Source organism: Arctopsyche grandis, chromosome 6 (assembly GCF_051622035.1).
Source record: "Arctopsyche grandis isolate Sample6627 chromosome 6, ASM5162203v2, whole genome shotgun sequence".
Taxonomy (NCBI): Eukaryota; Metazoa; Arthropoda; class Insecta; order Trichoptera; family Hydropsychidae; genus Arctopsyche; species Arctopsyche grandis.
Genome location: NC_135360.1, coordinates 12,874,559 through 12,897,751, shown reverse-complemented (window position 1 = coordinate 12,897,751; position 23,193 = coordinate 12,874,559). Strand labels below are relative to the sequence as shown.

The 23,193-nt window shown below is 27.2% G+C and overlaps 1 protein-coding gene across 1 annotated transcript in view; it reads left to right on the top strand.

The window, feature by feature from the left end:
• Nucleotides 1–16,539: 16,539 nt before the first annotated feature.
• LOC143913712 (putative peptidoglycan muropeptide transporter SLC46) overlaps nucleotides 16,540–23,193 on the top strand; it is a 36,095-nt gene continuing 29,441 nt past the window's right edge. Inside the window, exon 1 of the mRNA XM_077433678.1 lies at nucleotides 16,540–16,910. The gene's annotated coding sequence lies outside the window, so the exon portion shown is untranslated. The remainder of the gene's footprint in view (nucleotides 16,911–23,193) is intronic.

Here is a 23,193-nt window from a genome sequence, read left to right as displayed (position 1 = left end):
GGAATAGAACCGGCACGAAAGATCACTGTTTACGGTGTTAAAAGCATTGTGGATCGGCTGGTAAAGACTTGGTGGAGGTGTTGCCGTACCGGTTCGATGCCACCTCCATCTGACCCGCGAGACGCAGTTTGGAAACTGGTGGTACTGGAGCCAAGAAGCAAGTAAATCTTCGAGCGCTGCTTCAAACCTGCAAACTTCGCCGATCGGATAATTGGACGATTTTTAATGATTGTTGGATGCAATTTTTGATGATAAAACATATGTAGCTAATGCGAGATGAATCCGAGAAACCGATGAAGCATTTGATCCATTGTTAATCCGTTGCACACGTGAGGTAGCGTTCTTATTCGAAAACGAGAGCTGTTTTGCTGTTCAACGAGTGTGAAAGTAAAAGATACGGTAAATAGTGTTGTCGGTGATACTATTATAATACATATGAATACATATGTTTTTTATATATATGTATGTACATATATACATATGTACATACATTAGTATGTATATAAGGTGGTCAATAGGCGATTTTATTGTGTTAATCATAATTTTGTTTGTATATACTAAATATGTACATATATTCCATTTCAGTATAATAATACATTCATACGTGCTACACTTTGTTAGCAGGCCGAATTTACATAATGTTTGAAGTACTGGACACATGAAAATATGGGTGGCAGATGACTCCCGTCGCAATCAAGGATTTTATCAGAGATTTTTTTGTATATGATTTTTAAAATGTTGATGATTATCTGAAATTTTAAAATAAATGTTTATTTAAAATGCAGACGAGCTTTTAATTTTAATTTATTATTTTGAATTTTAGTTTATTTGTCTGCATTAAATGATAAAATGGTTATTTTGATATTATACTTAATGGGCGAATTAAAAAATTGTGAATAAAAAAAATAATAATAAGGGGGGGGGGGGGGCGTGAGTAGCATGGAGCATGCAACCTAGCTCTGTAATATACATAGAAGTAGAATGCATAGAATCGCTCTCAGCCTCCAAAAATGTTGCTACAAAAACTCTGCGTTTCTTCATTGTTTACTAAACTTCGTCTCTCTCTCTCTCTCTCTCTCTCTCTCTCTTGTCTCTCTACTGACTGGCTCGCTTTTGGACGATACTTTTGTTAACAATGACCATTCTATGCATTCTACTTCTATGGTAATGTACCCATCCCATTATTTTGACTTTTTTTTATTACACTGTATTATTTATTTTTGTCTGGGACATGTAATAAATTTTAGATCAATTTTGGATGAGAATAAAAATATATTATATCAACATTTGTTATTGTTAGAAAATATTCCCCAGAATAAATATTTATTCATTGAGGCATCTACAGAAATTATACAAAAAATGTGTTTGTTTGAAAATGAACCATTGTAAAATAATAAAAAGCTTGTAAAAATATAATAATATAGTATTGTGATTGTTTATTAGTGTGATGATAAATATGGATATGAATATTGCCTTTTAAAACTATTATTTTAAAATTCTAAATAAATAAAAAATTCAGTAGCTAGCCTGCTATATGATTGTTGAATTTAAAAACGTTTCACCGCTTTTGAAAATTAGCTTTATATTTGCATACGTACTACATACAGGGCCGCTGAGAGGAATCCCAGACCCTGGAAAATTAATTCCGGACCCTATGACAAACTAAAAAATTTTTAATATGCGAAAAATCTATGAGAACTATTAGAAAAATATCTATATGTATATTGGTTGTTATTTTTTAAAATAATTGAATAAGAAAGTATGATATAAAAGGTACGATTTCACATGGACAAAAAGACATACATATGTAGATCGAAAAATAGTAAACATTTAACGTTAAATAAATACATGTTTTTTTATGTAGAATAATATAAAATATCAATATCGGTCAGTCAAACATCCCGACACGGGGCCCTTCGAGTGTTCCGGGTCCTGGAACTTTACTCCAGCTTCCTCTCGTTGGCTCTGTGTACATATGTATATGTACATAAAATTATAAAGTAATAGCGAAAACTTTGGAATTACCACATGAATAATAAAGTAATCAAACATTATAATAGTAAAAGTTTTATAATTAAACAAAATGTATATGTGGTTTTCGACATTAATTCATCAAATACTTGAAATTGACATAACAAATGATAAGTAAATTAATTGGGTATAAAAAGAGTTCAATTCGATTAAGTTTAATATTATAAAATGGCTCATAGCTATATAGTCAAACAGAATAATACATTGAAAAATATCAAAATATCGTCATGGATAAGTCTTTTTTTTTGGATTACAATTCTATAAGAATGTAGATGAACACATTTCCCAAGTGGAAACACGGACGAAGGTCACCGCTTTGATTATATGTGGACTCTCTTGTATAAGATATTATCAAACTACTACTTTCCAGCAACTTAACTTTGTAATTTATAATACAATTCAATTCACTTACTATTGCAGTTTAATTTTATCATACATTGTGCCCATCTTCATTAAACCGAATGGTATGATTAAACTCATTAAAAACATCGATAAAATAGAGAAACATGTTCGAAATTCAAGATCCGAAACAAACATTCGCAAAATTTATTATGCTATAATTTGTATATTCATTCTAATTGACGGTTTAATGGTATATTGTCTAAGAATTATTTTAATGCAATCATCAATGGACTTACTGTACCTAATTACACAAATTATTTGTGATATCATGAGATTGAGATGTATGTGGTTTATTATTTTGATAATATGTTACATTAATTTGTTAAATGATGAGTTAAATGTGCATTTCAAATGTCAATGTGCTAAGTTGGATACGATGACAAAATATGAACGAGATTTTGTTTCAAATTTGGATGCACAACAGATTACAAAAACGTATATAAGATTGATTCAGAGTGTCGATATTATATGTTCTACATTTGATACTGTAGTAGGTGTTTTTTTCAAATAATAGAATTATAATTTGTGTGTAATTATTCAGCTTTTTATTAGTCTTTTTTTTTAATTGTGTGCTATTTTTATTCATGTAAGAATCGCAAAATAGAGAAAATTTTTAATATTTCAGTTGATTTCAACACTTATACTATGTTTTGAGAATTCGGTACTCTTTGTGGCTAATCTATTTCAAGATCCTTCGAATATGGTGAGTTGTTATGATATTTTATTAATTTAACTACAATTACTTGATTGATTCTATTTTATGATTACAGATAAATTATCTTACTTTGATGAGTACAGTGCCATTTATAAGATATTTGGTGTTAATTATTTTAATTTGTGCTGTTTTTGAAACATTACACGGTGTCATAAATAATTCAAAAATAATCATAGCTAAAATCATATTGCAGAAATGTTCAGGTTGTAGACGAATTTTATTATTACAAACAATTTTAATTTTAGTGTCTTGTATTTTAAGAGCTTTTATTTTTTTCAGATTTATTATAATAAAGAAATTGTTTGTTCTAGATGTTGAAACACAAACAGAATTTGAATTGAATCTGTTTAAGAATTTGGTTCGTCTTTTAGGTCAATGTGATGGTATTTTTAGTATACGCAACATTTTTACAATTAATATTTCTCTAATATATCATTTTGGTAGTGCCTTCGTTTCTTATTGCATTGTTTGCATGCAATTTATAGAATTTTAAATGAAATTATATTTTTATTTGTGTACTGATAAGTATTAAACTTTCAAATATACAACTGAACTAATAGTGAATATGTATGTGAAGATATATGTATTATACATATAACCAGCAGTATGGCTCTGATTATTGGGTTTGAGCCCGTTATACTGCTGGTCAGACTTGGGTGTTTGTGAGTCCAAGTCGATCGTTTCTTATCAGAATTTTCCAATTTTATCTGATCATTGTTGAAACGGTTCCTTAAAATTGGCAAAAAATCATCCTACCTGCTGTCACAAATCTTCTGTATTGTGTATGTACAATTTGTAAAAATGTATGTACAAATCTAAAATCCATAGATGTCTCAGTGGATTAATTCTTTAATTAATTAATAAATTGCTAATTTTCTCGAAATACAGTGATTTATGTAATAAAAATGCTGCATTGTTTGTAATTAATTGTTCAGGAGGCGCATTGGTTTCTTCCTGTCAAGCCTTCTTATACACACAATCTATGTAAAAATAAATTAAAATAAAAAAAATATGTAAGTGATAGAAAAATAAGGAAATAAAACTATCAATTTTCACTGCTTCTAAAAAATATTGATTTTTTTTACAATTTTGTATATATACATACATGATTTAGAACAATCAATTGAATTGGATCCATAAATAATCTTGGTATTTTGTTTTCCCAAACATAAAAACTTTGATTTTCCAAGTAAGAAATACATTCCACATGTTTTTAAAAATTGAAACCTACTTATGTATATTTACATATTTATATTAAATATATTGTATGTGCATACATAGGTGTCTGTTGAATGTGAAATATTAAAGTATGATTTTTTCACTATACACCTACATAGATATAATGAAACTAATGATTGATTGACACAATTAACGAATGTCCTAATGTAATGAAAACATTTTCACAGCCAGTATATACATATATTATATTTGTAAAAATTAAATAATGGAACTCAAAGTAATAGTGGATGATAATATTGATGTTGTCAAAATGATGTTCTACAATTTGTCACACTAAATATAAAATTGATTGATGGATTGAAAGGAAATTTAAGTATTATATAATCTACATATATAATTTTGAACAGTAAATTAATTACAAATACTGTAACATTCATGTAAAATAACTTCACCCCAAATTGAAAAATCATTTGCAATAAATAAGAATATTAATTTCACCTCACGTGACAGATAATTATAACATGGCTTACAACTATGTGTTAAAAAATAATAATACGCTAAAGAAGATCGAAATATTTTCATTAATAAATCGTCTGTTTGGATTGCAATTGTATGAAAATGTTGATGGATGTATTTTACAAGTGGGCAAATTGACAAAAGTCATTTCTTTGTCCGTATGTGGGCTACTTTTTGCTAGATATTTTCAAATGTTTTATTTTGGATTCAACTTTACATCAATAATTAATTTAATATTTGAATCTTCTTACTATTTTGGTTTCATTTTGTCTTACCTCAAGCCCATTTTTATTAATCCCAACGATATGATCGAATTTATAAAGCAAGTTGATAAAATAAATATTGGTGGAATAAATATTACAAAAATATATTATTTAATTATTGTAACATTCACTTTGATAGACGCTATAATAACATATTTAGTGATTGTTATTATTAAGTTTTCAATGTTGGAACTAGTGCATCAAATAACTCAAATTCTATTTGACGTAATGAGACTGAGATGTATTTATTTGATTATCCTAATTGCTTCATATATTAGAGTGTTAAACGATGAATTGATTTCATATATACAGTTTAATGGTATGATAATACACGACAAATGTTTAGATGTGAAAAAACTCAGAAAGACTTATTTCAGAATAATTAAAAGCATCAACATTATATGTTCTACATTTGACTTTGCTGTGGGTATTTTTCAAATATTTTTTTATTTTATTGTTACATAAACATATATTATAACATAAATGAATTAAAATGAAGATTTTATGATATCGTACAAAAGGTAAACACTTGTGAACCGTCAAAAAAATTTACAAAATTTCAGATTCTTTCAACATGTATATTATGTTTTGAATATTTTGTGGAATTTATTGCTAGAGTTCTAAAAGAGACTTCAAAAATAGTAAGTTTTTAATATAAGGGCCATTTAAATATATATATTTATATATATATATATATATATATACATATGTATGTATGTACACGTAAAAGTACACGTATTTTTCGACTATTTTTAGGATCATACCTATGACATATTTCAATTGATAATATTTGCAAAATATTTAATATTTTTTGTGTCTATCTGCATCACTTTTGAAACTTTGGGACATGCAATCAAACGCTCAAAAATTATCATTACAAAACTTCTCCTACGAAATTGTTCAGGTTTAATTTTATAATATAATTAAGTATTATCTTTATGCTTCAAATGATAATATTATTTGTTCTAGGTTTTAAGACAACAACTGAATTTCGAAAGTTGGCCGATTTTCTTAGTCAAAATGATGGCACTTTCAGTATATTCAACATTTTAACAACAAATTTCACTCTAATATACTCATTTGTTAGTGCTATGGTTTCATATTGCATTGTATTTATTCAGTTCATGGATAGTGACTACGAATAATAAACAATATTTCATCTTTTTACAGTATTAAAAAATGTTTTCTTTTTAGTAAAATTCAAACCATTGTAATACACATACACGTATAATTCAATTCGTGAAAGACACATGGTATAGGTAGTCCATGAGACTGTTGTTTGGTCGCAGTGATACGTAGCATATCAACTTAAACATTGATAGATGTCATCTTCTTGCTATGAAAACCAAATCCTATATACCTATGTTTACTGTAATAAGATTGAAATATTTTTGTCTGCACCTACCTATGTTTTAGACACATTTTTTTTATTTTAAGTTCAAAAATACATATATTTAGATATGTATGTATATGAAGATATGTACATAATCGTTTGTGTATTGTTCCACGTTATTATTTTATTTGATTTTTTTTCAAATAATAATCATATAGATCATTATTACGTATAGTGCATTTTTTCATATTTTGTATATTTAATGGGTTATAAAACTATTATCTAATGTAGCAAAAAATAATTTCTATAGACGTGTTCATATTCAGAGCATAGAAGACATATTCAGAAACTGACGATTATTTGGTTACTGTACTTGAAAATATGAATTATAAATTGAAAAACCCTTCAATCCTCGAAAGAATAGAAATATTCCCACTTTTGTATAGCTTTGCAGGAATGAAATATTATAATGAAAAAAATAATCTTATTTCTGAATCCAATATTGCAAAAAAAATAAGAGTGTTCTTTTTATTTGCATATTCACTGTGGCAATTTATAAAATCACTTTATTTCTTTCATTATAGATTGCAAGTTATAACGTGGTTATTAATAGGATTACACATTGAATATTTCTGTGGGTACATGTTATCAATTGTGTTTCCTTTTATTAATAAGTTAGGGGATGCAGTTGAAATGATAAAGAACTTTGATAAAATCGAAGATAAACTGCAAGCTAAACGTTTTGATTATATATCGCGGCCAATATATTATGCATTATTTTTTGTTATGTTAATTTATTATTCATGGAGTTTATCTTATACTTGGAACCAACCCACATCTTGGTTTTTTTGGTTTCATCTCCAGTTTTTCTTTATGGATTTATTACATTTTCAACGTTCTCTCTATTGTCTTTCAATAATAATTACGATCATTCAAATTAACATAATATTGAAATCGGAAACTTTTAAATCAGATTGTGCTTGTTTGATTTTGGAAGAAAAAAAAAGAATAATTAATTGCAATAATTCCTTGTGTATCATTAGCTTTAAAGAAATTAAATATATTTATTTTCTAATCGTTCGTAATATACAAATAATAAATTCAATTTTCAAAATACATGTAAGTATACAATGTTATTCATATTGATATATTATCAATAACAGTTGTTAATACAAATTTTATGAATTGTTTTTTAATACTTTTAGTTATTTATGTCAGTTCATTTAATATCTCACAGTCTAACAATAACTTTAGCCAGCCGGTTTGTCTCATATTTTCAACTTGTGGTAATATTAATGCATAAATAAAATTAATCAAACTTTCGAAATATTTTTATTTACTTATTAAATGAATAAATATATTTAAGACGCCAACTATACATTATTATAATGTGATTGAAGTCATTCATGATGGGTGCAACTTCATAATACCTCGTATAATTGGTGAAATGCTAAAATATGTTCTAAATCGAACTCGGAACATCACGAGCAAATTATTATTACTACAAAACATAGGTAAATATATAATAATATCTTTTTGAGACTTTTTTTAAATTACTCATAGACATTTTTCATAAAATAAATATAATAAACTATTAGTGAACAAAGAACATATAAAATGATTTTATTATTCCTATTGCAGATGAAGATGAAAGAATAGAACTCCTTAAATTATTAAATATTTTGAACCGCAACAAAGGAAATATTACATCTTGCATCATATTCAACATTGATTTTAGTATAATATACTCATTTGGTGCTGCTTTGATTACATACATTATTTTATATGTGCAGTTATATCCACATTATTCATAAAAATGAAGACTTCTTCAAATAAGCTTTAAGGAGAAGCTTGAAAATGTATTAAAATTTTATTATATTGTATGTAGAACCACATAGAAAGTTTTCCTTGATTTTTGATGTTGATTGTGCACACAATTTTGCAATTCTTGTAAATAATAACTTCAACATAATTTAATAGACTTAAATTTCTAAGCAGTTGTTTAGATGAGTTAATATTTTGTATAAAATAATTGAAATCTTAATGTATGTATGTATGTATGTACAAACATACACATATAAATATAAAAAATAATGTAAAACGTGATCGTATTAATATCACATTAGTGTTATCAAGATATTCAATACATTAAGCATAACATTATATTACAAGAACAAACAAAATTTTACTTCATGTCATTTTAAAAATATATGTATGTACATACTTATCTGTAGAATTATGTTGTCATGTAAAATAATTGAAATTATATATTTATACATATGTATATCAAGCGAAATATGATTAATGTATGATAAAGCATCTAGACATTCGTAAATTAAACTGCGGGCAATTAGGTGGTGAACAAAGTATGAGTTATAAATTGAAGTACACATCTACGCTGAAAAGATTTGAAATATTCCCACATTTATATGGATTATTAGGATTAAAATATTATAATGAAAAAAATGGGCTGATTTCTAAACTAAGCATATTGTCTAAAATTAAAATAATAGTATTCTTTGCGTATTCGCTGTGGAATTTCGTACTGTCACTTTCAGATCCCATTGATAATTTCCTTTCTTTAGTATTATTTATAGCAACGATTGAGTATTCCTTGACTTATATGGCATTGATTGGTTTTCTCCTTTTAAAGAAGTCAAATGATGTTTTTGAAATGATTGCAAATTTTGATAATATTGAAGATAAACTACCAGAAAAGCATTTCGGCAAGGTTTTGCGTGTAATATTTGATTTATTATTTTCTCTAATACTTGTTTACGAATTTTGGTATTTTACTTTTATTTGGGATCAGCCTACTTCTGTATTTTTTTGGTCAAGTGTTCAAATTTTCTTTGTACGACTAATACATTTCCAATATGACATGTTTTGTGTTGCAATTATAATTTATATCTATGATATCAATACAATATTGAAATCACAAATTATTGAATGTGAATTTGCTTCGAGTGATAAAACAAAATGTAATATTTCAACACATTTTGAAAGTTTAAAAAATATTGAAAATATTTATTTTCTGCTTTTGCGAAATGTTGATATAATTTATTCAATTTTCAATATACATGTAAGTATATGTAGATAAATATTGTAAATTGCGAATAGCATTTTTAACTTTATATAAAATACTATGATATTCATTTTGAACATCTTCAGCACTTTATGTTACTTCATGCTACTCATCATGATCTCTCATTGACATTTGCAACTTATATTGATACGTATTATAAATATGGAGTAAGTAAATGTCATTTCATTTTATAAAAGAACAATTTCAAAAGTTCATATTATATACAATATGTATGTATTAATAAAATATGTTTTAGAAATTACATATGCATTACATGCAGGTGTTGAATATTTTAAATCTAATACGCATTTTTATAACGCCATGTATAGTTGGAGAATTATTAAAATATTTCATAAATCAAACCAGAATCATTATAAGTAAAATGATATTAACACAGAAATCAGGTATTTTTTTCTTATGGCTATTATCACTTTTTGTAAAATTACATAATATATAATATAATATATATGTAGATGCACATTTTTTACTGTGCTTATGAACATAAAAAGTTTTCATATACATATATGTACATACTTGGATATCTTTTTATACAAATATATAGTATGCATTTGTATGTAAGTGTAAATTATTTAACTTTTGATTTGATTATATGTGTTTGACAAAAACATATAAATATAGAGAATATCAAAAATTTCAAACAAACGGTTAGATTTTAAACTCAAACAGTAACTATACAATAAAAAATTATGATAAGATAAATATTATTAGAACTTGATATAAGAATAAGCCGGACTGAGTTTGCAGCATACTCCTGTATGTACATATACATATATGTATTTATAGGTATGTACATACATATACATATATACAAATGAATGAACAATAAATTTTTCCAAATCTTGTAAATGTTTTATATATAATATATAATTTATAATATTATATTTAATTTTGACTAACAATTTTTTATTTATAGCTAGTGAAAAAAAGGATCTTTTGAAATTTTCTAAATTTTTGAATCGCACCATAAGAAATTCCACAACTTCAACCCTATTGAGTATTGATTTTACTTTATTACATTCATTTGGTGTTGCCATAGTGACTTATTGTATTATTTTCATGCAGCTAATAAAATACGAATAAAATATTAAGTATATGAAATTATAATATTACTTTACAATGAATCCTACAGAATTTCACTTTTATGTAAATTTATATTTTAAGTTATGTTCAATAGTAATGAATATAATTGTTATTTCAATACTTCATAAATCGATCAATATTTAAAATTAATATTGTATATTAATAAAATAAAGGATAATACTAGTGCGCGTGTTTGGATGAGTTTCATTTAACATTCCAAGAGATTTTTTTTTATATTGAAGGAGTAAACTATTAAATGATTAAATATAAAATGGAATTATTATTATTTTCGGCTTTTGCTTTTCGTTAAATCGTTGAACATACATACGCTCATTATAATTATTTTTTTGTCTTTGATAAAGAGCTTCGAGTATAACTTTTTGTTTTGGGTTTGAATTAACAAAAAACAAAACTTCATCTATTGTTACTACATACATAGATAAAGTGAACTTTTATTTTTTTTTCTTTTCTGTCATGAATGTATGTACAAATATTTTATTTTTTTATTGTTACAATCAATATACACTCGTCATTACAGATCGCTCCAATGCGACGTGTGTACGATAACGAAATACAGAATACATAAACAATCAGAAATCAGAAATACAATAATACATATACAATCAGAATATATAGCATATAACAATTAATCAGAAATAATAATCATAGAGACATATATGGATTATTTTTAGATTTTTGTGTACAATTTTATACATATAATAAATACGAAATTATAGAGATGTCTATAGAGATATCTATAGATTTCAGATTACTGTGCATAATTATTACAAATTATACACAGACAGATTTTTGTGACAACAGGAAAATGATCTTATACCAATTTTTCAGGAACCGTTTCAGCAATGATCAGATAAAATTGGCAAACTCTGATATACGATCAATTTGGAGTCACAAAACCCCCAAATCTAACCAACAGTTTGACGATTCGAACCTTCGGTCTCAGTGGTGCTAATTATATACGCTACCGTTAAGCCAAACTGCTGGCTATGTATAAATAATATACATATTTACTGAATATTGTAATTTTTTTAATGGGTCTCATTAATTCTAAAATTGGGAAATGTACATAATTAATAAGTGTGTGTGCTATATGTATGTATATAGAAAACAGAATTAAAGAAAAATCTTTAATTTATAATTTCACATCTAAAACTTATTTCCAATTTTTGTCATTTAATATATTCGAAAAACTCCACTTCATGAATATTGCTTTTTAAGCAATTAATTATGCAATAACTGAAACGATGTCCTATGAAGGTATGTACTCATTTAGGCTATGAAGTGAAGGAACTTCTTCTATATATTATAATTTATTCCACCAATTAGATTCAGTGTTTGAAGAAATCTACAATTACCAAATGTCATTAAAATATTTCCTAGCCGAAAAATGAGTAACAAAAGTATTCACAATTATTATTACACAAGAAATTTTGGATCATTGTCATCATCGTTGTAGACTTAACCGTAAGTACATTTGTACAATATAAATTCAGATTTCGTAAATAATAATTACTTAATTAATAAAAAGAAGAATTAATCAAGTATGAAAATTTAATATGACAATACGATGCTTATTATTTTATGATACTGTTTACTTTCTACACGATTTGACATTGTTTGCACTTAGTGAACGACTTATTAACAATCAATTATATAAAAAATACTCTTAATGGAATAATGAAATTGCTTTCAAAATATATCATTATACATATGTAAGTGTAAAAATTCCTTCACATGCAAACGACCATAAATTAAAAAAAAATTAAATATGAATTATAAATTGAAACACCGGTCAACATTAGATAAGATTGAAATTTTATCTAAGATGTATGAGTATTTAGGATTAAAATATTATAATGAGAAATACGGGTTAGTTTTTCAGCCAAATATCTTGGCAAAAATAAAAGTATTAGCACTGTTTCTGTTTTCAATGTGGAATTATAAAAGGTCCCTTTTAGATTTTATTTTCGAGAATATGAATACACTGTCAATATTTTGCGTCATATTACATACTGAGAATTTTTTATGTTATTTGCTATCAATAGTTTTTCCTCTTTTAAAATCAAAAATATTTTTGGAAATTATTAAAATTCTGGATGAAATTGAGGCTGAGCTGCCGAAAAAAAATTTACGTGAAATTTTACGAGTGCTATATTATACATTGATTTCTATATTGATATTTTACCATTTGTGGCACATTTCCTTTTTTTGGAATCATCGATTGCTATGGTTTATTTGGTTTCATATTCAAGTTTTCTATTTGGACTTATTATATTTTCAACATTTTCTTTATAGTTTTTCAACTATAATGTATATATACGAAATTAATAGCACATTGAAATCGTACAACTGTCAATTGAACATTGATTATTTAATTTTGAGGAGGACAAATAAAATTATGAATAATACATAATCACATTTTCTTAGTTTCAAAGACATTCATAGGTTATATTATCTGGTCTCACATAATATTCATCTGATAAATTCAATTTTTAGCGTTCAAGTTTGTATTTTGAATTATTATATATATATATATATATATATATATATGTATTATATTATCACTAATTAGTGTTCTATTTTATAAACCTAATTATTTATATTTTAGCTTTTTATGTTACTTCACACAATGTATCACTCGGTAACAATTGACGGTATGCACTATTTGAATTCATATTTAAATGCAGAGGTAAAAGGAATGAAATTTTTAAAATAATACCTTTTTCTGAATTTTTTAAATAATTCCAATTAATAATTATTTTGTAGGATTTGCATTTGGGTAGTCATAACGTGGCGAGTAGCATACATGATATATTCATTTTCATCATGCCATTTGTAGTCGGTGAATTGACTACTTATATGATAAATCAAACACGGATAAATTTAAGTAAATTACTATTAAAACAGAGGTAACTAGGTAACTAGTATTAAAAAAAATTGCATAAAATTTTTTGTTTTAAAATAATGAATATTTTTTTTTGTTTCTGACGTGTATTTCCACGCATAGTGTCATTATGTATTAAACTTACATATGTGCAATGCAAAATTTTATATATGCATGCATATCAGGGGCGTCATTTCAGCTTTTCCCATATATTTTCCAATATTTTTGACCATTAAGAGGGCTGGACACCAGCGCCTTCTCCATACAAACGTATTAGACTTCTCCCTTCCTCAATTATGGCACTAGAGAAATTATTTTTTAATATGCTATGGATATCCTCCATTGGGTTGCATCTATCGTTTTATTTTTTTGATTAGGTATTTTTTTTAGGTGCTAGGAGCCACCAAACATCAATAAAATCGCCTCTTTTTTACACCTACGAAAAGAGTCCAGCGTGCTTATTTAACGGTCGATTTTAAAAAAAATACGCGTATAGTTGCACAGAAAATATCTTTTTCATACCGATGATGAAATTTTTTTAAAAATTGGTCCAGCTTCGGAGGAGAAAATAGGAGAATACGGAACCTCGATTTTGTCAATTTAAAATACGTTTTATCTGGTCGAAGCGCAACTGTCGCATTCACTTAATATATAATATATATATATATATATATATATATATATATATATATATATATATATATATATATATATATATATATATATATATATATATTGAGTGAATGCGACATATATTGATATAACGGCAACAAAATTAAGGTTTCGGATGTACAGCCCTCTTAAGGAATAACCTTTAGAGGGGGGGGTCTATTTATTTTATCGTTTTTTCAGTAATATAAAGGTAATCCTATTCAACAATTTGTTTCGTAGGATAAAGTTTACAGATATCTTTCAAAGCAAGACAAACTATTTTTTTTTCTGGGAAAAAATCAACGAGTTTATACCTGACAGTGTTCCAAAGAATTTAAATGTTCTATTTTTGTTAGTTTAGTATTTTAATTCAAATTCATAATAGTACATTAAACCACGTCGATATTCCCGTTTAAATCTAGAGGGGGGCAGCTGCCCTCCCCCTCCCCAAATGACGCCCCTGATTTTTATTGATCATTGAAACTTCCACTGAAAATATGTTTTTTAATTTTAGGCGCAGCCGACAAAAAGGAGCTATTAAAATTATCAATTTTTTTGAACCGTAATATAACAAGTACCTTACTAAATATTAACTTCAGTTTATTATATTCATTCGTTGGTGCTTGGATTACTTATATAACCATCTATCTTCAATTTTATTATGCGATTAGTCAAGATTATAATGAATGATTAATTCGTTTTGTAAGTAAATGAATAATTATTCATTTTTGTTAATTAAACACTAAATTTCATAAAGAATATTATAGAAAAAGTATATAAATTATATGTAGATCACAAGTTATGAATATTATGTAGATTTATCATACATATATGTAAGTATGTATTATCTAATATATAATTTCGAAAGAGACTTTGTATGTTTGTTGGGTTCGTCAAATCCGTGACGTCATCGAAAAAGTGAATATTCAAATATATTTAATAAAATGTTTACTATTAGATTAGCCATGTTTCAGCGGTTTATATTAGAAATAGCGAGCGAAGCCGGGTAAAACCACTAGTGTAATATAAATATATGTATATTAATTTTTCTTTTAGAATTATTAAAAATGAATTTTGCGAAATAATGGAAGTTTGTTAAATAAATTGGTATTTTGACTTTTGAAATTTTTGAATGTAAATGTTAACTTTGAGAATTAATCAAATTGAACAAGCAACGAAAAAAGCATGTTTTTTAAATTTTATAAATTTAACTGTCATTACTTAATATCTAAAAGCAATTAGTTAAAAACGTAATAAAATTGATTTGTAGTTTGTATTTGATGTTCATTGAAAATTAAAATATTTGAGTACATACTACATATATTATATAATATATTCTATATGAGCTCTTTTTCCTATTATGCTGTAAATTAACATTATAATAATATAATACTATGATTACTAACCAAATTAAATTAAATTGTAAAATAGAAAATGATCAGTAGATCATTAGCTATTAAAATAGATATAAGATGGATTGTGAACATAATTTCGTAATAATAAAAAGCATTTAAAAGTAAATATAATATATTATATGTATGTATGTACATAGTGACTTTTGTCCACTGCATTGTATGAAATGTGGATTGACACTGAGCTGACTATCGCTCGATTTGTATTCAAAACGATATCATTGATGTGTGGATGCAACACAGGTGTTTACAAGTCTATTAAACTACGAGAAATATACTTCAGGTTAGGTTAGATTTTTTGAGATAATTTATAAAATTATATGTATAATTAATTTATGTATAAACAATAAATATAATGGCATGAATTTATTTATAATCATTGAGTTACAACTTAAATTATTATTTTGAATAAAAACACAAATAAATTTTTTTTACTACCGCCATCTATGTATAAAATTAATGACTACCAACTGTCACCGAGATTAAAAATGTTCGGACTTGAAAAGCTTCTTAAACGATATTTTATCTCTATCGTAGTGGCGGAGGATCCATTTACTTATATTGATGACCAAAATTAGCAATATGGCAATGTATGAAAACGATCGGATAAGAGGCAAACTTTTTCCTGAATTAAAATTGTAAGTGAAACGTAAAGGAGGTATGTAATAAATAAATATATGTATGTTTATGTACAGATACATATATATGTATAATAAAAAATAAGATTTTTATTGTATGTTGCTATTTTAGTAGTTTTTTTCAAATACATTAAATAATACTGATACGTTCAAACTTTTTACTTTTTCCCACCTAATGTTGAATAAATAAAATAATATGTTCTAACTTCTTTGGTTGTTATTCACATACAAGTATACATATACATTGAGTTTGCCAATTGGAGTTGAGAACGTCTGCATTTTAGCGAGAGTAGCGTATCCGTCAAAGCATTTAAGAGGCAAGAAGTCGTCGAGTTGTCGGCAGTTGGTCGGGGTTGGTCAACTTGTATCAATCAACCAATTGGCATAAATTTTCACGAGGGAAAACTTTGCAACCGGAAATTCGGGAAAATTTCGCGCGCAGCGCCTTCACGTTCGCAACCAGTTTTCCAAACAAATAGAACATTTTCAGTTTACGAAAGCGTGTTTTTTTACATAAAAGTGTGCCGATTTGAATTTACATACATACATACATAGTATAACATTTTGTGTGATCTTAATAAATATATATACTTATTTGAACCGCATGGCTGAATATTGAAAAGTGCCATTTATGAAATTGTAAAATACATCTTTTAAGAGGATTTTTTCGTAACCGAAGGTAAGTGACTTGTGAACTACATGTATACATGATTAATTTATGTATTTAAGTGTGTTTAAATATTTTAAAATTGTGTTAGAAGATGGGTTCGAAATTGTGAGGTCGCATTCGTGTCCTTATAGATAATGATCGTTCGGACATAATATAAACAAAGCAATTTAACCGTTAGGACATTTGTCAATTGTAAAATTGTTCTTTCTCGTCCATGATAGACCGGAAACATATTGTCTTTTCTTTCTGTAAGCGGGCGTATGTATACCATATTGGTAACAAACAATCTATAATCAATGCTCACCAAAAATTCATATCATTAGTTAGATTTTGAATATTAAATGTTATTCAGTACGATTATTTATAAAACAAATGAAACTAGATGTAAATTTTTTTATAATTCATAGTAAATATATGTATGTGATTTATTGATTGATAGATTTTTTATTAGGAAGATTGAAAATATAACTGCCGATTATAACTCATTATATATGTATGTATTGCTTTTTATAAAAATTTAATATCAACCATTAAAATATTTCAATAATATGGATTACATTAAAGTCGCATTGATCTAATATGTCTTTTATGTAAAATTTATGGCATTATTTTACATGTTTTTGTTGTTTTACCCGGCTTCCCTCGGTATTTTTAATATAAACCGCTTAAACTTAAATTTAATTGAATATTCATTTTTTTTTTATTAAATTTAACGTCACGGATTCTACGAACCAAAATATACTAACATACAAAGTATCTTTCGAAATTATATATTAGATTTAAATAAAAAAAAAAACAAAAGAGTTAACCGATTAACCAATTTTCTCATTCGTTTCTTGGAATAATCAATAGTATTATTTATATCTACATTCAAAACAAAAAATCTTTTTGACACGTATGTATATTCACCAAATACAAATTAATTGTTGTCTATTAACAAAATTTCAAAATCAATTTCATAACTAGTTTATAATTTAATTTCCTTATCGTTCAAGTCGTTGAAATAGTTACATTTAATCAGTCATTTGAAAGGTTATTGAAAACCTTTATTATTAATTAATATTGCAAGTATTAATACTACAAGTGAACGAAAACGAAGAAAATACAATATAACCAATGATATTTTTTGATTTTTCATTTTGATTACAATAAACGTTTATTGCATATTTGTGTGAACATTAGGATATTTTTGGTATTATATACATATATACATATCTTAATTTGTATATACATATGTATGTATATTCATATCAAAATATTTCATTTACACTTTGTTAGATATATGTATATGTAGCAGCATTTGAATTTTTCACTGTGTGCAGGAATTATAACTACATAGTGGATCAATTTTCGTTTTCAAATGAATCGTTGAAGGCTGTTTGCAATAGATATGACAATCATTATTTATATATTATATTTAAAAATTGATTTCAAAAGCGAATGCATGTATGTATGTTTATCAAATTAAACATATGTACATAAATATAACTCATTTCATAAATACTAAAAGAAATACAACAATCGCTTTGAATATATTGGCAACGTCGAAACATTGAATAATAAACAATTTTTTTAAAGATTTCTACAGATGATTCAAAATAACCGTGTCATTCTTTGTTCACATGTACATATTTATTTTATAAATAATTTAACGTGTGAAAACATTATACCTTCTTAGATGTAATTCAGATCGTTACGATGAATTTTGAAGTACATACAGTCGTCACCAAATAAATAAAATCATCATTGTCTGTTAATGGAATTTTTATGAAAACACATGTTGTTAATCATCAACACAATGTAAACATCTTATTCATGTCTACATTGAATTGAGGTGAAATTATAATGTCGTTTTAGCTGACGTAAATTTCTATGTCAATGGAAGGGAATTGCTTCACTTTCACGTAATTTGAATTTCACTACCGACGATAAGCGACACGATCTCGAAAGAAATTAAGTCGCTTATATTTTTATGCAATATTAAAAATAAAAGTACATTTCTTGAATGCGATCTGCATTTGGGCGAATTTACAACAGTACGATTTACATTGCCGTCAATTTAAAAACATGCTGTGTAAATTTTGCATTCAATCGCTCTCTGAAAGATTTTTTTTCATATTTGTTTTAATGTCATCATTGTTTATATTGTCAAAAATGATGGCTTAAATTCGAAAGTTGAACCGTCGAGTAAAAATATTTTCAACGCCAAAAATGTCACGTCTGGTTCGTGATATAATATGTTAATGATCAAGTGTATGTATATACATTTGTACATATGTATTGCTCGTTGTTTTATTACAGTTAACCCTTTTGAGTCCAAATCGATATACATATGTACTGGACATTATTATCATATTATAAATAATATACATATTATTTTTTGACTGCTTTATAGTACTTAAAAGATTAGCTATTCGTGACTAATTACTTATGTCACCATCATCATCATTTACAGCCACTCGTCTTCTACTGCTCGATGCAGCCTTCTCCAGCACTCGTCTCTGTTTTGTTTAGCTATCACATTGTTTAAATTTCTTCCTTTGCACGCTTTTAAATCCTTTCGGGTAGTATTCGAGCACTTCTTTCGATGATCCGTCCGTCCGACTGTCCGTTATTCTAACTACGTGACACACCCATTGTTATTTCAATCTCATATTACTTATGAATAAATAAAAAATACACTTCTATAGGCACTTAAATAGGCTTCTTTTGAATATTTATTTTTTGCGGTCCTTTTGTTATTTTAATATTTTTATAAGATTGTGTACAGATTGTGTTGAATTTTAAAATTCTTTCTAATAGACGTAACATTTTTTTTATATACATACATATGTATGTACCTACATATAGGCTTAGGCAAATACAAAATGATGAAATAAAATTACATTAGTTTTGAAATAGTCGTTTTTTTATTGAAACAGTACCTGGTGGAAATATGTAGGTACATAGTGTACAATATTTTCTGTCTTGAATGAAGAAATTTTATAAATGCATACATACATATGTATATGCAGGGCCGGCTTAAAGGGGCAGCAGACTAGGCACGTGTCTAGGGGCTCCATATCCAAGGGGCGCTGTGAGGCGCACTCGTTTTTCCTATTTTTTTGATTATAAAATTGAAAATAATTGACTTTCTTTGAATTTATAAATCATTTTATATTCAACTTCATTATTTCTACTCGAAGTAACAATACTGACTTTAAAATATTTATAATATAAACAATTTACAGGACGCAGAAGTCGACCGTCAAATATCAACGTCTTGCGAATAAAAATTGTCAAACTGTCGTCGGTACAAATGGTTACTTGGTATTGCATTTTAGTAAAATACTACTGAAAGGTGACCTTAAACGAAATATTCAGTATGAATTCAACGAAAATATTAAAAGTAACCCACAGTGCTGTTCTCATTCTTGCATTGCTAGTAAACGAGTATTACAATACATATTCCATATACAGGATTATAGATGCAACGAAAAGTTGTGAAATATTTTGCAGGAGGCAATGTTCAATATTGCGATAAAATTGAAAAAAGTAAACATGGAAACGAACAAAGATGAACGAATGCGGAATGAAGAATATTATTATAAAATAACTTTATTTTTACATACCTCCTTTGCATTTCACATGGCTTTTTTAATATATTTTTCTTCAACGTGTAAAATTTATTGTTTAAAAAAAAATAATGATGGGGCGGTATAAACCAATCTGCCTAGGGGCGCCATATACCCTCAGGGATAGTTTAGGTCATTGGCAACTCAGAAATTTCTATAAAAGTCGAGTTATCATGTACATATTTGGTAGAAGTCGGGTTAAATTACAAAATAAACTTCAAATATTGACCCGCCGATGAAATGCCAGCTTCCTAGTGGCTTAATCCAACAACGCAAACCTTGCCGATAGACTCACTTCATTTTTGGGTCGTTTGCGCATTTGTGCAATTATGTTCAATACATGGGAAATTTTCGCATAATTGTGTAATCGGATGTCAATAAACTCATCTTGCAACTAAAATGCAAATATACACAAACACATGTTGTTATTTTTTTTTCTATTGTGTTGCACACATTGTAAACACAAGTCTGTCACGGTTCCACGACGAGGCCACTGAATCGTTTGAATATTGCCATATTTTGAATCGACCGGTCACTCCCAGTCCAATGTTGCGAAGCTGTGAAGTCGTACACGTGGAAAATATGCTATGAATCGCAACGATACCGTGCACGTTAGGTGTTATTACCGGTGCATGATGATGTGTAATTGCAGTGTAAACTCAGAAAAGACCTTCATCTTCGAAATGTGTATCATTAACGATTGAAAATTAATACATTTTAGATTGTATTGTTATAGTTATGAAAGTATCAATCAAATCGTACAAATTGGAATAAACTTCAAGGCATTACATCCGAATTATTGGTTTATAATTCGTACCTACGTAAATATAATATATTCACTTTAATGGTGTTATATGCACAGCTGATATCAAATATGTAGATTTGATTCCATGAAGCATAAAGTCTAAATTGAAATGTTAATGCAATTTTGCTGCTATTTTTTTCATATTCAAATCACGTATCAAATCCTTTTCAATATCATCTGGTGAAATGTCAGATGGCAAAATGTTGAGAGAAAAAATTAGCTTACAATAATTTAAATAGATAATTTTCGTATGTGTATAGTCCCCTGATTTATTGTTATTACAAAAACGATGTTCATAATAAATGGGCTTGAGCATGGGATATATATTTTATAAATTATTTAATCTTCAAAATAGTGATAAAATCAAAACTATTTTTAACTTTGTGTTTGGCCTTTCATATATGTATGTATAAGATTGAAACTTAGGGGTTAGTTCAGGATCCAAATAAAAGGAAAAAGTTACATCACAGCATTTATTCAACGATTCGAGAGGTCCATACGGAACTACCGTTCACTCCAGAATATCTAATTTACCGTGTGTACCTCCTTATAAAGGACAAGTTGCACAGCACAGCTTCCCCGATCCATACGTGTGTCTACCCTGACGAGTCTATTGTTTACGCACGAACTCGCCAGGGTCTGTGAGAACTCCAGAGTATCCTTTGTTCGGGCACTTACTTAGTCCCTTTAGCCGAATCTTGGGTCTCTTTTGTTCACTCACGAATCCACTTATACAATGGATACTCTCTCTCATGTTCCCACGTTACAATATATTAATTTAAAATAAATGTAAATATGTATTCTAACTTTTCGAAAGGATGGGAAACTTTTGGTCCGAATAGAGAAAAGTCACTTATATATTAAATTATTTAGCTAGTCTAAGAATACATTTCGTAAATTCATGAACATACTAGTTTGTTCATATATTAACCAATCTGGTTAGTTATAGTGTGCACAGAAGAAAAAATTGACAAACGAACTAGTTTGTTCATGCATAAACTGTTGGGTATATGTATAAGTATTTTCAATCGTTTGTCCTATCCTCTATGTATGTACATACATATGTATGCTTGACCTGTGTTGCATTTTTAATAGCAACGTTGTAATGTACTTTCCACAGGATATTCCGTTTAAACACTTGGCATTTTGACAGCTCAAAAGTTTGGACAACTAAGAGATTCTTGCGAAACCTGGTGAATTTATTTGAATATATGTAGCTTTTGACTGTTAGCACTTAAACTAAAACCAATAGTTCCCGTATAAACAAACTGGAATTTTCATGAACGAACTGGAGTGAACAATTGGAATGTAATTTGTGTATACATAAACTAGATTTTTTTATAATTTAACAAAAATGTAATTTTTAACCCATTAAATCGAATTTCTCAATGTTTATCTGTATTTGCGGTACAAGAATAGCACATTTTGTTAACTAAAGGGTTAACGGTGCGGATGTGAAAGTTAAGATTTGTTTCGCCTTTTTTCTTTTCTGTATTATTATTTCTTACGAGAAGCAAATTGTAATTTTTTTATCGCAAATTGCATTTTCGTTCATGTTTTTTCAGGCATGAAACAATTCTAACGATTTGATGCTTTGACGAATCGAACAACCTCGAAACGCTCCACTGTCATAGTTCGGCCGAAATAATTCAATCGAATTCAATCAATTGATATTTATATAATGTACATATGTATGTCCATATAATGGGAAAAACCACCAGGAGGTTTTTCAATAAAAAGCGAATTTTCAGTGCGAAAAGGTCGTACGTGATAATAATAAATTATACATGTTTATTTTAAGGCCATGAAATCCACTGTACAAAAGACAAATTACTATAGCAAATTGACACCGACGTGTATGTATAATTTCAAA